Below are 21,289 nucleotides of genomic sequence, written 5' to 3' on the forward strand. Positions count from 1 at the left end.
AAGTCGCTCTGTCGTGTCCAACTCTTCGAGGCCCCATGGACTGCAACCTACCAGGCTCCTCTGTCCATGGGAGTTTCCAGGCAAGAGTACTGGAGTGGGGTGCCATTGCCTTCTCCGATGTAGGTCTCTATAATGCCCTAATATGATTTAGCTATTTTCCTGTATTTACTTTTGATTCTTAGATAACTGGTATAGTAATTTGTGTGTGTATGTATATGTGAGTGTGTGTCTACAACAAAATTTCCTCCCCCTCTTTTTATACTGTTTGTTTGCCTCCTGAAAACACTAGGCTATGCTGTATAAATTTGTCATGTAAATTTTTCCAGATATGGATTGGTTGCTTGTATTCTCATGGCATCATTTATTTTAGTCACCTAAGTCTCAAACTATTAATGTGACTTAGACATTTGAGTACATTCTTCTTTTTATTTTCAAGAATAATTTATGAGGTGTTGTATGTATCCTACTGAATCACATCAAGGGTAACAAAATGTCTGATGCTCCCATTTATTGGAGAAATCAAGTCTTGTCAGCCTGATCCATATATTACAAAATTCTCCTTCAAACTTCCAGTTAATGGCTTTGCAGCCTCTGATGATCACAGTTTAGATATATTCTTACAGATTGCAATGCTGTGATTTTCTGATTTGATTTCATTCCTGCATTTATGAATTCTTTTCTTACAAAACTTTCCTTTGCAAACTACAGGATTGCCCTGAAATAGATTCCTTGTAAGAAAGGCAGGGACGATGCTTTATTTTTAACCTTTATCAACCTTTTTTTTTTTTTTCCAGAAATATTGACTAGGTTATAACAAACACAAAAGGAAACTCTGCTCCTTTTAGAATACCATCAAAGATGGTGTTTTGTGTATGTGATATGTCAACCCAACACAGTGCAAATTCTTTTCGCTGTTTGAATTCCTCCATCCTTGACCAAAAGAAGCTGCTTCAGTGAAGGCTTTTTGTGTTTCTGTCAGTTTCCCATGAACCTTAATAGCTTTACTGTGATCAATCACAAGATATCTCAGGCTCATCTTGCACATTTCCAACTCAGGACCTGGAATCCATTATGTCTTCTAGGAACCTTTGTTCCTTTTAATGGGAAATGAAATTCATTTCCCATAATCTGGTTAGAAGCTTGTTCTTTTTGCTACTGATTCTATGCTTTTCAGTTATTGAGAAATGAAACACTTTTCTTTTAGGAATAAATCTTAAAAGAGAAAAATTCTCAGGTTGTACAAATATTTCCAGTTCAAATGAATGTTGACAGATTCGATATTTAAGGATTGCTTCTTTTCTTATGTGAAATATTTACAGATTTCCAAATTCAAACCTACCAAACAAGGTGCATTGAGAGATAATAGCTCTCATTTCTGTCCCTTCCTTCTGTTTTCTACTTCTCTTTTTAGGAAGCCATTTTTATTAGTTTGGGGTTTATCCTTCCATTGTTATTTTTGGCTATATAAGACACATGTGTGCTCCTATTTCTATTATTAGTTACCAAAAATTGCATACTGTTCACACTTTTATCACTATAGTATGCATTCTCTAAACCGGGACCTCAAGATCCCCATCTCTTGGCCTGATGGGTCCATGTAATCCACCATCTGAGTCTGGGCTGGATATTTGGATTAACTTCTAGTGGATAGAATGGCAGAAGTGATCCTTCCTAGATTAAGTTGTAAAAGACTGTGGCTTCTCTCTTGGGTGATCTTGGTTGGAGGCTCGCCCTTGGGGAAACCAGCTGCCACAATGTAAAGCAATCCTATGAAGAGGGCTGTGTCAATAAACCTGGAGGTCGACCTTCCCAGGCTTTCCAACAGCCAAGGTGACCTACCTCACAGGTGGATTCTCCCTCAGTGAAGCCTTTAAAGACACCACCCAGGCTGACAATTGGAGAAAGACCCAAAGACAATCAGCCACCTAAGTTGCTACTGAAAGTGAAAGTGAAGTCGCTCAGTCGTGTCCGACTCTTTGCAACCCCATGGACTGCAGCCTAACAGGCTCCTCCATCCATGGGATTTTCCAGGCAAGAATACTGGAGTGGGTTGCCATTGCTACTAGCTGTTTCTAAATAACAGAAGTAGTAAGATAACAAATGCTTGTCTCCATCTGCTAATTCAGGGGGTAAGTTATTATTGGTATGCATAAATGGATAAATAAAACAGATTTTGTTACCTGGAAATAGGGTGCTGCCTTAAACCAAAACTGTATAATTGGGGAATGGTTTTGAAATCCATCACTGATCTTGAGGAGGGTATTGGTGAAAGCTTTAAGTAACTTGCACACACTGTTTGCAAAATTTTGGAGGCTAAAGACACTGTGAGTGAGATCTTACAATAAAGTAAGGAAAATAATTGGAAATAAGAGGACGGATCTTTCTGGTTAGGTAGTGGAAGGAAACTTAGCAATATACCTTTTTTGCAACTATGTGGAAACTAGGAAAATATACCTCATAAACTGTGTCATCAAGATAAGATTCCCAGGCAAAGTATTGGTGGAGCAGCCTCTTTCTTCTTCCTATTTAGTAAAATGAGAGAGGAGAGAGATAAATTTGAAGAAAGGACCATTAATGAAAAAGGAGCCAAGAACTGATGTTTTTTAATGTTCTCAGCCTTTCCAAGCCAAAATAGTGCCAAAATTAAGAAAGGGCTTTTGAACAAAAATCTAATCTTGGGCACTACTGTGAAAATTTTCTCTAAAGATACAGCCAAGGATATGACTGTAAAATATGTATCTTTTAAGATTTCAGAAAATTAATGATTTTAATCACTTCCTTGGCTGTATCTTTAAACCAAATTTTTTGGCAGTGTCCTGGATGAGATCCAATAAAAAGATTCACAAGAAACCCACAAAGCTCTTAAAAGAGCTATATATGCAGGAACAGTAACAGACAAAGATAATACAGAATGAGAGGCACTTGGACTCAGAAAACAAAACAAAAAGCTACCTTTCATGAAAAAGTAAATATGATTGATTACTCAGAGGCAGGAATTAAGTGTCTAGAAAGAAGAGTCAAGAATTCTGGAGAAGTATTAGCAGATGGTGATTGCAGCCATGAAATTAAAAGATGCTTATTCCTTGGAAGGAAAGTTAAGACCAACCTAGACAGCATATTAAAAAGCAGAGACATTACTTTGCCAACAAAGGTCCGTCTAGTCAGGCTATGGTTTTTCCTGCGGTCATGTATGGATGTGAGAGTTGGACTGTGAAGAAAGCTGAGTGCAGAAGAATTGATGCTTTTGAACTGTGGTGTTGGAGAAGACTCTTGAGAGCCCCTTGGACTGCAAGGAGATCCAACCAGTCCATCCTAAAGGAGATCAGTCCTGAATATTCACTGGAAGGACTGATGCTGAAGCTGGAACTCCAATACTTTGGCCACCTGATGTGAAGAGTTGACTCACTGGAAAAGACTGATGCTGGGAGGGATTGGGGGCAGGAGGAGAAGGGGACAACAGAGGATGAGATGGTTGGATGGCATCACCGACTCGATGGACATGAGTTTGGGTGAACTCCAGGAGTTGGTGATGGACAGGGAGGCCTGGCATGCTGTGATTCATGGGGTTGCAAAGAGTCGGACACGACTGAGGGACTGAACTGAACTGAACTGCTTCCTTGAACTTCAAGACTAATCTAGGAGCTTCCATCATTTTCTCATTTGGATTTCAGAATTGTTAGCAGCCACGATTCTGCATGCTTTTTTCGAGCAGGAATATGTATAGTAGTTGTACTGTACTTTTTCCACCATTACATGTTGGAACTGTGGGAGGCAGATTCTTTGTGTTTTTAGATTCAAAAGTCTACAGTTTGAAATCCACATTTGAGAAACTGCCTGAGGTACCACACTTGAAGACCCACACTGACAATAGCACCTGTTTTATATGACAAGATTTGGTACTTTGAGCTCATATTCTAAAGAGATGAGAATCTGAGGGGTCTTAGGAGAAGGCAATGGCACCCCACTCCAGTATTCTTGCCTGGAAAATCCCATGGATGGAGGAGCCTGGTAGGCTGCAGTCCATGGGGTTGCAAAGAGTTGGACATGACTGAGCGACTTCACTTTCAGTTTTCACTTTCATGCATTGGAGAAGGAAATGGCAACCCACTCCAGTGTTCTTGCCTGGAGAATCCCAGGGACGGGGGAGCCTGGTGGGCTGCCATCTCTGGGGTTGCACAAAGTTGGACACGACTGAAGCAACTTAGCAGCAGCAGCAGCAGGAAACGTAAACATATTTTGTATTCGAGGGACATGAATCCCTGGGATCCAAAGGGCAGATTGTAGTTGGCAGCTTCGAAAAGGGGTCACAGAGATCCCCACTTCCTTGTAATAGCCTCTCCTTCAGTGTGGGCTGGACTTGTTGGATGAAGCCAAGCAAACACGGTAGGGCAGGAGTGATGAGATGTCACTTTCCAGATTAGGTTATCAAAACAACACAGGCATCTTATCTCATTCTCTCAGGGATCTCTCCCCATCTTTAAGGGGCAAAATGAGCAGTCCTCTTCTTCAGTGGTGCCTTCTGAAAGTAGTACGAATCCATGTAAAAACTTGAAATACTAGAAATATAAAATACACCACAGCTTTTCATATTATTTTATGAATAATGTTTTAATGAATCTGGTTTTCCCTTGACTTTAGGATGTTTTGTTTATCAGGGGGAAGGCTGAGTTAAGCTGGCCTTCTTCCCTTGTATCATAAAGTGTTCCAAGGATGTAGCTTCTCAATGCATTCATCTTAACACATTCTGTGATTGACTTACTAAACTGGTTCTGGTACCTGTTCCCCTGTGAAGCTGGGCATGGGGAGGGGAGGGCTCCACGCCTGCTTGAAATACTCAGGACACCAGGTGGGTGTCCTGCTATCTAACTCACTTCTGACACGGTCTACCCAGAGACGGCATCGATATTCTGAGGGTTAAGAAATCTGACTTTTACCAGACTGCACCCCTTCCTTCCCTCCGCCCACCTCCGGGCTCTAGTCACAAGTCTAAGCAGTTACCTCTACCTCTGACTGACTGCATAGACATCAGAGGTTTCCAAGCCCCCCACCACCCCGCCCCTTCTCTGGTCTGAGTTTGATTCATTTGCTAAAGTGGCTCACAGAGCTCAGAGAAACATTTTACTTACTAGGTTATTGGTTTATTCCATGGCCTCTCTGAGTTCACATTGCTCTCCCACCACCTCCATGTGTTCACCAACCTGGAGGCTCTCCAAATGTCATCATTTGGAGTTTTAATCGAGGCTCTTTTTGCATAGGTGGGCTTCCCAGGTGGCGCTAGTGGTAAAGAACTGCCTGCCAATGCAGGAGCTAGAGGATACATGGGTTTGATCCCTGGGTCCAGAAGATCCCCTGGAGGAGGAAATGGTAACCCACTCCAGTATTCCTGCCAGGATAATCCCATGGACAGAGGAGCCTGGTGGGCCACAGTCCATGGGCTAGAAAAGAGTTGGACATGACCGAGTAACAGAGCACGCACACACTCACATTACATAAGCATGAGTAATTAAATCATAAACTTTAATTGACTCAACCTCCAGCCCCTCTCTCTGGTCCCTGGGAGGTCAAGAGGGTGAGGCTGAAAATCCAAAACTCCAATCACAGGATTGGTTCTCCCAACAACCAGCCTCCAACCTTAGGTGACTTCTGGGAATTCCAAAGTCACCTCATTGACATCACTAAAGAAACTATGACCTCTTAGGAATTTCCAAGGGTTTTAGAATCTCTGCACTAGAACCAAGTAGAAGACCAAATATACATTTCTTAAGTCACAGTATCAATCCTACTGGGTCTCCTTCTTTTCTAATATTTGAACTTTTTCATGTTCATACTGTTAGAATTCCTCTCCTGGTTTATTTTTATTCTATTCCCAATAGGCTTTGCTTTTCAAAGAGGACTAAGGACTGAGGCCCAGGTCACTTACTCCACTTACACATTTTGTTGTTGTTGTTTAGTCAATAAATCATGTCCAGCTCTTTTGTGACCCCATGGACTGTAGCCTGCCAGGCTCCGCTATCCATGGCATTTCTCAGACAAGAATACTGGAGTGGGTTGCCATTTCCTCCTGCAGGAGATTTTCCCAGCTCAGGGATTGAACCCTGGTCTCCTGCATTGGCAGATATATTCTTTACTGCTGAGCCACCAGGGAAGCCCGATTTATATGATGCAATATCACAAATATCTTCATGATTTTAAATTAATATATTGTGTTATATATACAGCTGAAAAAAGTATCTTTGATATTTGCATTTCTAGTCCATTTCTTCTTTCTAATAGTTTGAGTTCCTTTCTTTTGATTATGTTTACAAGATGTAACATTAAACATCATAATTGATGCTTTTGAACTGTGGTGTTGAAGACTCTTGAGAGTCTCTTGGACTACAAGGAGATCAAAGCAGTCAATCCTAAAGGAAATCGGTCCTGAATATTCATTGGAAGGACTGATGCTGAAGCTGAAACTCCAATATGGCTACCTGATGCAAAGAACTGACTCATTTGAAAAGACCCTGATGCTGGGAAAGATTGAAGGCGGGAGGAGAAGGGGATGACAGAGGATGAGATGGTTGGATGGCATCACCGACTTGATGGATATGAGTTTGAGCAAGCTCTGGGGTAGGTGATGGACAGGGAAGCCTGGCATGCTGCAGTCCATGGAGTTGCAAAGAGTCAGACACGACTGAGCAACTGAACTGAACGGAACAAGATATAGGTCTATATATTCTTTTCTGATTAATTATCTGTTGTTTTTAGTAATAAGTTCCATTCATTTTGGAGCTTCCCTGGTGGCTTAGAAGTTAAAGCGTCTGCCTGCAATGCGGGAGACCCAGGTTCGATTCCTAGGTCGGGAAGATCCCCTGGAGAAGGAAATGGCAATCCACTCCAGCACTCTTGCCTGGAAAATCCCATGGATGGAGGAGCCTGATAGGCTACAGTCCATGGGGTCACAAAAAGTAGGACACAACTGAGCGACTTCGCTTTCACTTTCCATTCATTTTAGTTTTTGCTTACCTTTAACATATAGCTTAAAAAATAGGCCAAAAGATTTCATAAATTCAATAACTATATTCCAGGTATATGTAGTCGTAGTCCTATTCCTAGAGTCAGCCATATTTTAAAAGTCTTATGTTTAGTTATTTGAGGGTTACTCCAAATTAAGTGAAAGCTTGCCCTACTGTTTCTTTATTTCTCAATTTCAGAATTTATCTGGTATCAATTTTTTTCAAGGATTAATGCTTTTTTCCCATATCTAGAATTATACTGTGAGAATCATTGATCTTGTAGAACTACATATTTGATCAATTGTTTAAGTTACCTAATCATCATTATTTTTATGAGAGGTTTAGTCACACATTTGATAATTTGAGAAACAATAATCTTGTAAAATATCAGAATGTAAGTAATATAGCTAATAATGTTAATAAGTTCGTAGGTGACTGTGGTGCTGGAGAAGACTCCTGTGAGTCTCTTGCACAAGGAGATCAAACCAGGCAATCCTAAAGGAAATCAACCCTGAATAGTCATTGGAAGGACTGATGCTGAAGCGGAAGTTCCAATTCTTTAGCCACCTGATGCAAAGAGCTGACTCAGTGGAAAAGACCTTGATGCTGAGAAAGATTGAAGACAAAAGGAGAAAGGGATGGCAGATGATGAGATGGTTAAATAGCACCATAGACTCAATGGACATGAATTTGAGCAAACTCCAGGGGATAATGGAAGACAAAGGATCCGGTTGTACTTCAGTCTGTGGGGTCGAAAAAAGTCGGACACACTTAGGAACTGAACAAGAAGAATAATCTAAGTTAAAAACTTCCACTGGGTATGGCTGAATATTTCCCCAGGTGGTCTGACCAATCATTTTTGCACCAAACTCTGTCTTTAAGGGAAAGTTCACTGAAGATGCCTGCACATAAAGGATGAGCAGTGAGTTATCCTTACCCCTTACAGAATTCAGAAAGGAATGTTATCTTCTAAGGAGTTACATGGTTGGGGTCAAAACAAGAACATGATCCTTATGGTTGAGCACATGTTCTGCCATTGGGGAGGTCTGGTGAAAGCATCCTGCAGCTGCACCCTTAGAGAGGAGGGAAGAGGCCCAAATAGCTAGAGAAAAATTTTATGTTTAAATTTTTCTTATCTTGCCTTAAAATAGGATTTTTTTTTCCCCTCAACACAATCCCTTATAAAAGAAAAACATGAACAGGAATAATAGGTGGGATGTTCCTATATTGGAGTTCCACAACCCCAAGGTTGACTGCCCACTAGGACTAGAGAGATACTATCTTTGCAAATCTGTCTAGTTCAAGATAAACACTCAACATTCCCATCTCTACTAGTTTCTTAACAAATCTTTGATGCTAGTCTTACATATGATGTTCAGCTTCTCTGTTTTTCAAAAACATCATTAATCTTTGCCACTCACATTTCATCTCTGAAACCTTATTTGTTGGAGAAATAGCAAGAGCATCAGAGCAAGACAAATTATAACTTCCATGAGCCTCAGTTTTTTGGCAATTAACCAAGGTGAATATCAATGATTTAGAGATGTCTGTTAACATTAGGTAATATGATGTCCCTGGTACAGTGCCCATCACATAGTTTATATAAAAATGAATATCAACTGTCCTCTTCTGTCTTAAATAATTGTTTTGGTATAAGGGTTTAGCCTTTCTGTATTTCTAGGGACGTTATATCTTGAATCACAGATAATCAATGTCATCTAAATGTATCACAACTGTCCTTTATTATTTTTCAACTTGAAGAGACAATTAAACTTGTTTTAGAAAAAATAGCTTATTTATTTCAAACTAATGACCAGTCCAAATATATATATACATATATATATTTGTATATGTATATATATATATGTATATATACACATTCATTGGAAAAAACCCTCATGCTGTGAAAGATTGAGGGCAGGAGGAGAAGGGGGCAACAGAGAATGAGATGGTTAAATGGCATCACTGACTCAATGGACATGAGTTTGAGCAAACTCGGGGAGAAAGTGAAGGACAGGAAAGCCTGGTGTGCTGCAGTCCATGGGGTTGCAAAGAGTCACAGATGACTTAGTGACTGAACGACAACAATGATCTAAAGTTTCTTTAGTAAAATTAAAGTGGGTATCCAATGCAAACAAAATGTTTCATATAATCGGTTTGGTGATCAAACGACAGATGAAAGCAGCATAACTTTAAAGCATAAGTACAAATTGCATTATCTATAACTCCATTTACTACAAATCATTTGAAAAATATTTAGAAGTTAAAGGAAAAAAAACATTTACTTCAACAAAGACTGCACTTAACTCTCTAAAGCAGACTTAGATAAATATCACAGATATTTGCTTGTTCATGGTGTGAAAAAAATTCAGCATATCCAGCGTGGCAGCCTACCCCAACCTTTTTGGCACCAGGACCAGTATTGTGGAAGACAATTTTTCTGTGGACTGGGGTAGGGGGAGGGTGGTTTCAGGATGGTTCAAGAATATTACATTTATTGTGCACTTTATTTCTGTCATTATTACATCAGCTTCACCTCAGAACATCAGGCATTAGATCCTGGAGGTTCGGAACCCCAGCAGTGAGGTATATAGAGAACCATTTAAATAAATAGAAGCAGTTACTGAATTAAAGTATGCAAAAGCGACTCATAGAGGGTACTTTCCACACATTTTTAAAATAAAGAGAATATTGATTCTAAATAAAGAGACAGCATGTTGTATAGAAATAGAGCTGGATAAATTAAGAATGTACATAAAAGATGGAAGCTTAAACCTTCCTCTGAAAGAACAAGTCAGAATCATCAGAAAAGAAACTCAGATCAGTGACAAGAAGTTTATTCTTAAGGAGCAGTATAGAACAGTCTTATGGACTCTGTGGGAGAGGGAGAGGGTGGGAAGATTTGGGAGAATGACATTGAAACATGTAAAATATCATGTAAGAAACGAGTTGCCAGTCCAGGTTTGATGCACGATACTGGATGCTTGGGGCTAGTGCACTGGGGACGACCCAGAGGGATGGTATAGGGAGGAGGAGGAAGGAGGGTTCAGGATGGGGAACACATGTATACCTGTGGAGGATTCATTTTGATATTTGGCAAAACTAATACAATTATGTAAAGTTTAAAAATAAAATAAAATTTAAAAAAAAAGTGATAAGGAAAAAGACAATGGGAGGAATTGTTCTGTTCCTCTGAGGATACACCAGCATATACTAAGGCTGAATGATGGCTCTCTGGCTTAGTGAGTCATAGGAGATTTTATAGACCATGGGGACCAGGCAAGGCTCTGGGTCAGTCGTGACTCAGAGAGGCAATTTCTCACCAAGTTTCACAAACCCCAGTGATTCATCAGTGTCTTCCTTCTTCAATCCCTTCTCATTACCACGGCAATTCATACAACTCAAGGGAGTCAGAAAAGGTGTCAGAGTTTATCTTCTATTCCTTGAATTTCAAATATCCATTGGAGCAAGTTCCAACCAGAACACAGTTGTAAATATCAGGTGCATAATGTCATTTAATTCAGGCAAAGCAAGAAAAACAGGATCACTGGGAAATGTCTGTAGAACTATCTGACCGCTTAAAAATATGTTGCATTTATGTTGTAATATCAGATCCCACTCCCCAGGTGGCTCATTGGTAAAGAATCTGCCTGCCAATGCAGGAGACACAGGAGGCAGGGTTTGATGCCGGGGTCAGGAAGATCCCCTGGAGGAGGAAATGGCAACCTACTCCAGTATTATTGCCTGGGAAATCTCATGGACAGAGGAGCCTGGCAGTCTACACTCCATGAGGGTGCAAAAAGTTAGACATGACTGAGCGGCTGAATACTCATCAGATTCATGGCAGATAATTAAGAAAAGAACAAATGCAAAGCTTTGAGTTCACTTCAGTACTATTTGAATATTAGGTCTCCTTAAGATTAATTGCCGGGAGAAATATCAATAACCTCAGATATGCAGATGACACCATCCTTATGGCAGAAAGTGAGGAGGAACTCAAAAGCCTCTTGATGAAAGTGAAAGTGGAGAGTGAAAAAGTTGGCCTAAAGCTCAACATTCAGAAAATGAAGATCATGGCATCCAGTCCCATTACTTCATGGGAAATAGATGGGGAAACAGTGGAAACAGTGTCAGACTTTATTTTTTTGGGCTTCACAATCACTGCAGATGGTGACTGTAGCCATGGAGTTAAAAGACGCTTACTCCTTGGAAGAAAAGTTATGACGAACCTAGATAGCATATTCAAAAGCAGAGACATTACTTTGCCAACAAAGGTTCATCTAGTCAAGGCTATGGTTTTTCCTGTGGTCATGTATGGATGTGAGAGTTGGACTGTGAAGAAGGCTGAGCGCCGAAGAATTGATGCTTTTGAATTGTGGTGTTGGAGAAGACTCTTGAGAGTCCCTTGGACTGCAAGGAGATCCAACCAGTCCATTCTGAAGGAGATCAGCCCTGGGATTTCTTTGGAAGCAATGATGCTAAAGCTGAAACTCCAGTACTTTGGCCACCTCATGCGAAGAGTTGACTCATTGGAAAAGACTCTGATGCTGGGAGGGATTGGGTGCAGGAGGAGAAGGGGACGACAGAGGATGAGATGGCTGGATGGCATCACTGACTCGATGGACGTGAGTCTGAGTGAACTCTGGGAGTTGGTGATGGACAGGGAGGCCTGGCGTGCTGCGATTCATGGGGTCGCAAAGAGTTGGACACGACTGAGTGACTGAACTGAACTGAACTGAAGATTAATTTATGTCTTTATCATAGCAGTTCTCTGAAAATGAAAGATTAAAAGTAGCCTACACAACAAAGATAGAAGATAAAATAGATGGCAAGGAACCACAAAACGGAGAATTGTTTTTAAAAGACATAAAGATTAACACCAAGAAATGATGGCTTTGAAAGTGAAAATTTGGAAAGTTTCACTAACTATATGTCATACTTTATTATATCTTATAAGCCCATAATATATTCATGAGATGTTTGTTATTCAAATGTGACTATTTTCTAGGTAATGTTAAATGTCTCAATTTAAAAAATGTAAAAATGTATAACAGCACTATATGAAAAGAAACTATCAAATTTCAATGGACCTGTAAAAGGCAGACGGAAATAAATAACATTTTACAATTTGTAGTAATAGCTGTATGTTAATTGTAAAGCACTAGTCAAATTCCAACCACAACTTTTTTTTTTTAAACAACTACTCAGTTCGAAGTGTATTTTGGTCAAAGAAGTAGTTAAAGTTCAGTAGATTAATTAAAATATGTAATAAAGGTACATGATAAGAAAATACTATGGGCCATATACTCAAAGTTTACCAAGATATAAATTCATGGTAGTAAATTATATCATTATTAAAAATAAAGGATAAATTGAATGGAATGTATTGAGTGTACTTTGTAAGTAAGCCTTCATTAATCCTTACAGATACCCTGAAAGGTATTTATCACTCTAAAGATTAAAAAAAATCGGGTGCAGAGGGGTTAAAGTAAACTGCTACAAATACAGTTTCTATATATTTTATCTGTCTGGATTAGGAACTTGCAATTTTTACTGCTGTAATTTTCCAAGAATAGAAATAAAGAAACTATTTAACAACAATATATTTTCAGTGAAATAAAATAGAAGGATTGTTATGCTAGTTATAAGTACATGCAAATTAAAAAATAGCTAATAGTAATAGTAATATTGATGAGTCCGGGAGTGACTCATTAGTATTTCTGAAAATACTGATCTAATCATCAAAGAAGGTAATTATAAATACAATTGAAAATGAAAGAACAAAATATGTAATGATTTTTAAATGTAAAGAAAATAGTGTTACATATAAAGTTATGCTGAACAATTTAATGAATGGAAACACATCCTTAAAGATAGAATCAAAACTGTTTTTAAGGTTAACAGTTTTAATAGTGTTAGTCGCTTAGTCATGTCCAACTCTGCCACCCCATGGACTATAGCTTGCCAGGTTCTTCATTCTATGGAATACTCCAGGCCAGAATACTGAAGTGGGTAGCTATTCCCTTCTCCAGGGGATCTTCCTGACCCAGGGACTGAACCCAGGTCTCCTGCATTGCAGGCAGATTCTTTACCATCTGAGACAGCAGATTCATTCACAGTTCAACAAATTAATTAAGCTATTAATTAAAACAGCAGTTATACTCTGGGCATTGTCCTAAGCACAAAGCCTATGTCTGTGAATATTACACAGACATGACCATAATGAGACATCACCTCATGCCTGTTAGAATGGCTACTATGAAAAAAAAAAAAAAAAACCAACCAAACAAACAAGAAATAACAAATGTTGGCAAGAATACAGAGAAAAGGGAACCCTTGTGCACAGTTGATAGGAATGTAAATTGGTAAAGCCATTATGAAAACAGTATGGAGGTCCCTCAAAATATTAAACCTAGAACTTCCATTGTTGTTGTTGTTCAGTTGCTAAGTTGTGTCCAATTCTGTGACCCTATGGACTGCAACATGCCAGGTTTCCCCATCCTTCACTATCTCCTGGAGTTTGCTCAAATTATTGTCCATTGAGTTGGTGATACTATCCAACCATCTCATCCTTTGCTGCCCTCTTCTACCATTTCTGAGTATTTATCTGAAGAAAATAAAAACACTAACCGGAAAAGATAAAGGCACCCCCATGTTCCAGCAGCTTTATTTACAATAGATGAGATATGGAAACAACCTAAATGTCTGTTAGTAGATGAATGAATACAGAAATTGTGAGATATACACATATAAATATGAGTATTATTCAGTCATTAAAAGCAGTGAAATCTAGCCATGTGCAGTGACACAGTTGGGCCTCCAGGTACTATGCTAAGTGAAATAAGTCAGACGTAGAAAGACAAACCCTGTATGTTTTCACTTACATGTGGATTCTCAGAAAGAAAAACAAACAGTACATTCATAGATATGGAGAATGGATAGGTAGTTGCCCCGGGTGAAAGATGGGAGAAATGGATGAAATTTTTTGTTGTTTTTGTTTAAATAAGTTGAATATAAAATTAAATTTTAAAAAGAGACCAACCTAGTTCAAGCCCTCATCTTTTTAAGTACGATATGAAGGAATAAGGGCTTCCCTGGTGGCTCAGTGGTAAAAAAGCTTCCTGCAATGCAGGAGATCCAGGTTCAATCCCTGGTTTGGGAAGGTACGCTGGAGAAGGGAATGCCCATGCACTCCAGTATTCCTGCCTGAAGAATTCCATGGACAGAGGAACCTGGCGGGCTACAGTCCGTGGGGTCACAAAGAGTCAGACACGACTGAGCGACTAACCTCCTGAAGCAATAAACTAACCATCATGGATGACACCGAAAAACTTAAAATTAAATTCCAGTCATTGTTTGCTGAAACCAATAAATACCTAAGACCTGATCATTTCTTGGTACATTAAAGAACAGGTTATTCATATATTGCATAGTGTGCTAGAGAAAATAACTAAAAAAGTGTTCAGATTAATTTTACATAGCTATTAGAACATTCATCCAATATGGAAAATAATGGTAAGAAAAATAATTCAAGTGAAACTCATGGTGAGATTGGGCATTCTGTCTGCAATCTGCCCCAATCAGCTCTAGTGTTGTCGTTGACCTTCCAACATGGGTCCTTTTAGCTTATGTCAGTTGGAGATCAAGTTTGGTGCAGAAGCCAAGGAAAGGTATACTCTCTGATCAAAATGGAGCCCAAGCTCCAGAACACATGCTCTCTGGAACAGGTGGTGGGCGGGGCTACTTTGTGGTGAGTCTCAACAGTTCTCACGGGACTGGTACAGTTCACGTCCAGATGAGTGTGCTGGGTGCAGTGTCTCTGCACTGGCAGCCGCCATCTTGAGCTGACCGGACGTCCTGTGAAGCGCTTCTGCCCACCGCCGGCAGCTGAGGTGTCGGGCGCCATTTTGCTCCAGGTCTGAAAGGCCGGGTGTGAGTCCTCTGCTTGCCCCATTCTTGGAGCCAGTGAAACCTGACTAAGCACAAAGGAAAACAAGGCTAGACTTTATTACCAGATTCTATTTTTATCTCCCGAGCATTGTTCATGGGTTTGACTGGTGACACTGTCCCTTGGGGAGATTCCTCATTGTGGACAGTTTTGATAGAAGGGATCTTCCCACCAGGGGATCCTTCCCACCTCTCAAGGAACATCAAGGTTCCCAGACCAATCTGCCAGGGTTCTGGATCCTGGAAGGACAAGCACAGGCTGCATCTGGGCCATGAGGCATTCTCTCTGGGAATCTTGTGTCTTGGCCTCAGAACAAGCTCGTTTCTCTTGTGTACCTGGCTGTGACTGGCTGTCTCTCCATTAGAGCTCCTTTGGCTCCTGTCCTACAAGTCCAATTTCATCCTTCTGACCATTCTGTGTGTCCCCAGTAGTCACCAGTCAAGGTCTTCCTAGTTTAAGATGGCTTGTGTTACTTGCACATAATACCAGCTAGCAAGATAGGAACATAAAATTTTCAATGAATATTCTAACAGTGAAATTAAAATGAAGTTATAAAATTAAGATGTTGAACTTACTTCTTTCCTCTAAGAAGTTTAAGAATGGGTTAAGAGGAAAATCTCAGTAAAATAGAATAGGCACATAGACATTTCATTAAAATGTGAAAATCTATTTGGTAAAATTCAATATCTACACATTTACTAAAAACTCTTCGTAATAGGGGGCTTCACTTGTGGTTCAGCTGGTAAAGAATCCACCTGCAATGCGGGAGACCTGGGTTCAATCCCTGAGTTGGGGAGATTCCCCTGGAGAAGGGAATGGCTACCCACTCCAGCACTCTGGCCTGGAGAATCTCATGGACTGTATAATCCATGGGGTTGCAAAGAGTCAGACATGACTGAGCCACTTTCACTGTCTTCATAATAGGAGAATTCATTTATTTATGTAACAAAGAAAGTCTTTCCTTATTTTGTAATTTTTCCCAATTTTTTTTAACTAATTTTTTTGGGGTATAGTCACATTACAATGTTGTGTTAGTCTCTGCTGTACAGTAAAGTGAATCAGTTATATGTATACATGCGTGTATGGGTGCTAAGTCACTTTAGTTGTGTCTGACTCTTTGTGACCCCATGGATTGCAGAACATCAGGCCGTGGTTCTCCAGGAAAGAATACTGGAGTGAGTTGCAATGCCCTCCTCCAAGGGATCTTCCCAACCCAGGGATCAAACCCACATCTCTATGTCTCCTGCATTGGCAGGCAGATTCTTTACCACTAGTGCCACCTGGGAAGCCCCTATCAGTTCAGTTCAGTTGCTCAGTCGTGTCTGACTCTTTGTGACCCCTGGACTGCAGGAAACCAGGCCTCCCAGAGCTTGCTCAAACTCCCAGAGCTTGCTCAAACTCATGTCCATTGTGTTAGTGATGCCATCTGCACTGCTATAGGAAGCCCTATACTTATACATATATCCCCTCTTTTTGGATTTCCTTCTGATTTAGGTCACCACAGAGCATTGAATTCCCTGTGCTATATAATGGGTTGTCATTTGTTCATCTATTTTATATATCAGTTCAGTTCAGTTCAGTTCAGTTGCTCAGTCGTGTCTGACTCTTTGCAACCCAATGAATTGCAGCACGCCAGGCCTCCCTGTCCATCACCAACTCCTGGAGTTCACTCAAACTCACGTCCATTGAGTCAGAGATGCCATCCAGCCTCTGCCGTCCCCTTCTCCTCCTGCCCCCAATCCCTCCCAGCATCAAAGTCTTTTCCAATGAGTCAACTCTTCGCATGAGGTGGCAAAGTACTGGAGTTTCAGCTTTAGCATCATTCCTTCCAAAGAAATCCCAGGGCTGATCTCCTTCAGAATGGACTGGTTGGATCTCCTTGCAGTCCAAGGGACTCTCAAGAGTCTTCTCCAACACCACAGTTCAAAAGCATCAATAGTATTGTATAAATGTCAATTCCAATCTCTCAATCCATTCTACTTCCCCTTACCCCCTCATATCCTTATGTTTGTTCACTATATCTCTATTTCTGCTTTGCAAATAAGTTCATCTCTATAATTTTTCTAGATTCCACATATAAGTGTTGTTATATGGTATTTGCTTTTCTCTGATTTACTACTTCACTCTGACAGCCTCTAGGTCCATCCACATCTCTGAAAATTGCACAGTTTCAGTTTTTTGTTTTTTATTGTCCTTGTTTTATGGCTGAGTAATAGTCCACTGTATGTATGTACTACATTTTTATCCATTCCTCTGTTGATGGACATTTAGGTTGCTTCCATGTCCTGCCTATTATAAATAGTGCTGCAATGAACATTGGGGTGCATGTCTTATTGAATTATGGTTTTCTCCAGGTATATATCCAGAAGTGGGAGCTCTGGGTCATATGGTAATTCTATTTTTAGTTTTTTTAAGGAACCTCCATACTGTTCGGAGAAGGCAATGGCACCCCACTCCAGTACTGTTGCCTGGAAAATCCCATGGACGGAGGAGCCTGGTAGGCTGCAGTCCATGGAGTCGCTAAGAGTCAGACACTACTGAGTGACTTCACTTTCACTTTCCACTTTCATGCATCGGAGAAGGGAATGGCAACCCACTCCAGTGTTCTTGCCTGGAGAATCCCATGGACGGAGAAGCCTGATAGGCTGCAGTCCATGGGGTGGCACAGAGTCGGACACGACTGAAGCGACTTGGCAGCCATACTGTTCATATGGCTGTACCAAATTTGCATTCCCCCCAACAGTGTATGAGGGTCCTGCTTCTCCACACCCTCTCCAGCAATTATTGTTGTAGATTTTTTTATGATGGCCGTTCTGACTGATGTGAGGTGATACCTCTGTGGGGGTAAGGACACAGACAGCAGAAGCCTTAGGAAAATATTATTATGACTATTTTGTTTTTTGTTACCAACTTCTTTCACAATCCATACTTACTGTAGAAAATCCAGAAAACAGGAGATTATCAGAAGATTAATTTACATAAACTTGTTAAAGCAGTTGGACAATATATGTGGTTATGTTAGCTTAGATAGCAATACCTTAAATGCCTTAAGGTCACAAAAGTATCATCGTGCAAGACCCCAGGATCCTAATCCCAGCTGACTCCAAGGCTTCTGCTTGTAGGGCAGGCTTGTTACACTCAGACTGTACTTCTAACTGCATTCCAAATACTGCATGGAAATCATTTGATTGATATGATGAATCACTTAATTTTTGTCTCATTGCCCATAGAATCCATGCTAACCTTTCTTTTTTTTTTATGAATTCTGTTGGTATTTCTGGCATATTCTATGTTCATTTTATCCTTCAGTCATTCATTTATTCATTCAAAAAATATTTATGGAGCACTTGTAATGGGACGGGGTATTCTAGACACTTGGCAAAACAGTGGTGAACAAGACAGACAAGAACTTCTGCCCTTCTGGAACTGAAATTTTAGTGAAAAAAAAAAAAAGTAAACAAAGTACTGTAGTGTTTTAGGTTGTGAAAACCCTAAATTTAACTCTAAACAGAAGGAAGCAAAGCATTCAACACATTTCTTCCAATATCTTTACAGGAGTTGCTAGATGGCTCTTGCTGGAGGCATGGAGTAGGTACCACATTTATGTTACAGAAGAGAAATTAGACTCACAGAGATTAGATCGCTGTGGCAGGGTACCTGACTTGTGAGGCATTTAGCACCAAGAATCTAAGAGTAGAGTCTGGGCTAAACCATACCTGCATTATCCCAAACTCAGCCTTTCCTCACATAGGGTAAATCTGAACTGTCTTTAGGAGTAGGTTCTTATCGGGCAAGGAGGAAGAACAGATCTTAAGAATTATGAGGACATTTTCCTCATGTCTGTGGAGTAATGAAATACTGTAGCTGATGTCTGGAGAATCATTACTGAAGATATGGAAAGTAACTGTGTATCAATGTGATTCATCCAATTCAAAGATATGCTTTTGTCTTAGATGACAATCTATACTGTAAATAATCCAGCTACTGCTCTCTCCTGGGGCCTCAACTAAAATAATATATCTTCTTGAGGCTGTTTCTTTTTTTTCTTTTTCCTGGCATCTCCATGTTTTCAGACAAAAGTCAATAAATAATTTCTTTATCCTTGATAATAAAAGTAATTAATATTATATTATTGAAAATGCATTCAGTTCAGTTCAGTTGCTCAGTCATGTTCGACTCTTTGCGACCCTGTGGACTGCAGCACGCCAGGCTTCCTGAGAGTCACCAGCTCCCAAAGCTTGCTCAAACTCATGTCCACTGAGTCGGTGATGCCGTCAAACCATCTCATCCTCTATAATGTCCTTCTCCTCCTGCCTTCAATCTTTTCCAGCATCAGGGTCTTTTCAAATGAGTCAGTTCTTCACATCAGGTGGGCAAAGTGTTGGAGCTTCAGCTTCAGCATCTGTCCTTCCAATGAATATTCAGGACTGATTTCCTTTAGGATAGACTGGTTAGATCTCCTTCCAGTCGGAGACTCTCAAGGGTCTTCTCCAATACCACAGTTCAAAAACATCAATTATTTGGCATAGAAAATGCATAGATTTAATATTTTCTAATGTAAACACTGAATTATGTATCCAATATAATAAACTGAGCAGTCCATTATTATAAAGACAATTTCTGATATGCATTTCCATATATACAGTTTAGCACATATTAATTTGAATATGGTAAATACTCAATAAAAATTAATATGTGGGGTGAATCAATGTAATAATAAATTTTATAATTAGGAAAACAAGAGATAAAAAGGAAATATCAAATGTGACTGGAATCCTTATAAGAATCAGAACATTTTGAGGATAAATGTTGGACTTTAATTTCTTGTTTTTATGTGAAGCTGAAAATTGACAAAGTTTTAGAATAAAGTGAACAAAATAACTTGGCTTTCTGGCACACGGGTTAGTGTCGAATACATTGATTCTGCTCTAGGGCCAGACGACTCTTGTGAAGATTATAAAAAGGATATATTTTCCTTGATTTTTATTGATTTCTTGACAAGGAATTTAAGCTTAAGAGGAGGGGGAGAAAAAAATGGTCGGATATATCTGTAATATGGATAGGATGCAGGAAATCTTGTCTGTCAAGGGATAAAGAAAGTCAATAAAAGGAAGCCTCAGCAGTTCTTGGGAGAAATTATTATAAAGCATATCAGAAATCATGTTCATGACTTTGGATGGCACAACATATGGGTCAGAGATAGCCTGAACTTGAGATTTAAATATGAGTAGAAAAATGCAATCACAAGGTATTACAGGATCCCGAGAGCTAGAATATAGGCATGTAGAAATGTACATTGTACAAAAGGAACATGTCTGACAGAATGTGCCAGTTATTGATTGCCATGGATAGAAATGCATCTAACTATGCACACCTTCATATGCCTAAGAATATAAGCATGGTGGGCTACATGTGAGTGAGGAAGAGAGAAAGGAAGAGACAAAGAAATGAGAAGAAGTCAGAAAGAGAGAGAGACAGAGACGGAAGAAGGAAGAGAGAGACTGCAGGAGAAAGAGAATAAAGGAACCAGGGAAGAACAGAAGAAGAGAAAGCTAGAGAAAAGGAGAAGGGGTCCAGAGGGAGACAGGGAGGGAAAGAGGAAGGCAGGGAAAAGGGAGAAAGAGAGAGAGAGGTATTAAAGCTATTTTCCTCAGATGGAAAAGAATAGGTGATCTAAACAGCTCCTGTTTGTGTCTCCAATAACGGATTGTGATATGAAAGGCTGTATTTTCAAAGATATGTTCAGATGAGTTCTTCTACTAAAGTCAGAATTATGATTATCTTCAAGTAAGTAGTTGGAGTGAGTGTTTGAGAAGGAGATTTGAATTTTTATGGTCTTCAAGAATAAAGCTGGGATACACAGGTGGAATGCATAAGAAAGGATTTTTTTTTTTCTTCATTCACTGCAGTCATTCAGAAATAGTTCTTTCTGAGCTATTCAGGCGGAGAAGGGAATGGCACTCCACTCCAGTACTCCTGCCTGGAAAATCCCATGGATGGAGGAGCCTGGAAGGCAGCAGTCCATGGGGTCGCTGAGGGTCGGACACGACTGAGCAACTTCACTTTCACTTTTCACTTTCATGCATTGGAGAGGGAAATGGCAACCCACTCCAGTGGTCCTGCCTGGAGAATCCCAGGGACGGGGGAGCCTGGTGGGCTACCGTCTGTGGGGTCACACGGAGTCGGACACGACTGAAGTGACTTAGCAGCAGCAGTAGCAGCAGAGCTATTCAGGAAGAGTGTATCCTATTTCACGGGATCATATTTTGCCACCAGGGGAAGTTTCAAGAGACTCTTATTCTATTTCCTGAATTACTTTATAATAAATAACTTACCTTATTTCTAT

This window comes from Bos mutus, chromosome 24 (assembly GCF_027580195.1).
Source record: "Bos mutus isolate GX-2022 chromosome 24, NWIPB_WYAK_1.1, whole genome shotgun sequence".
NCBI classification, from domain to species: Eukaryota; Metazoa; Chordata; class Mammalia; order Artiodactyla; family Bovidae; genus Bos; species Bos mutus.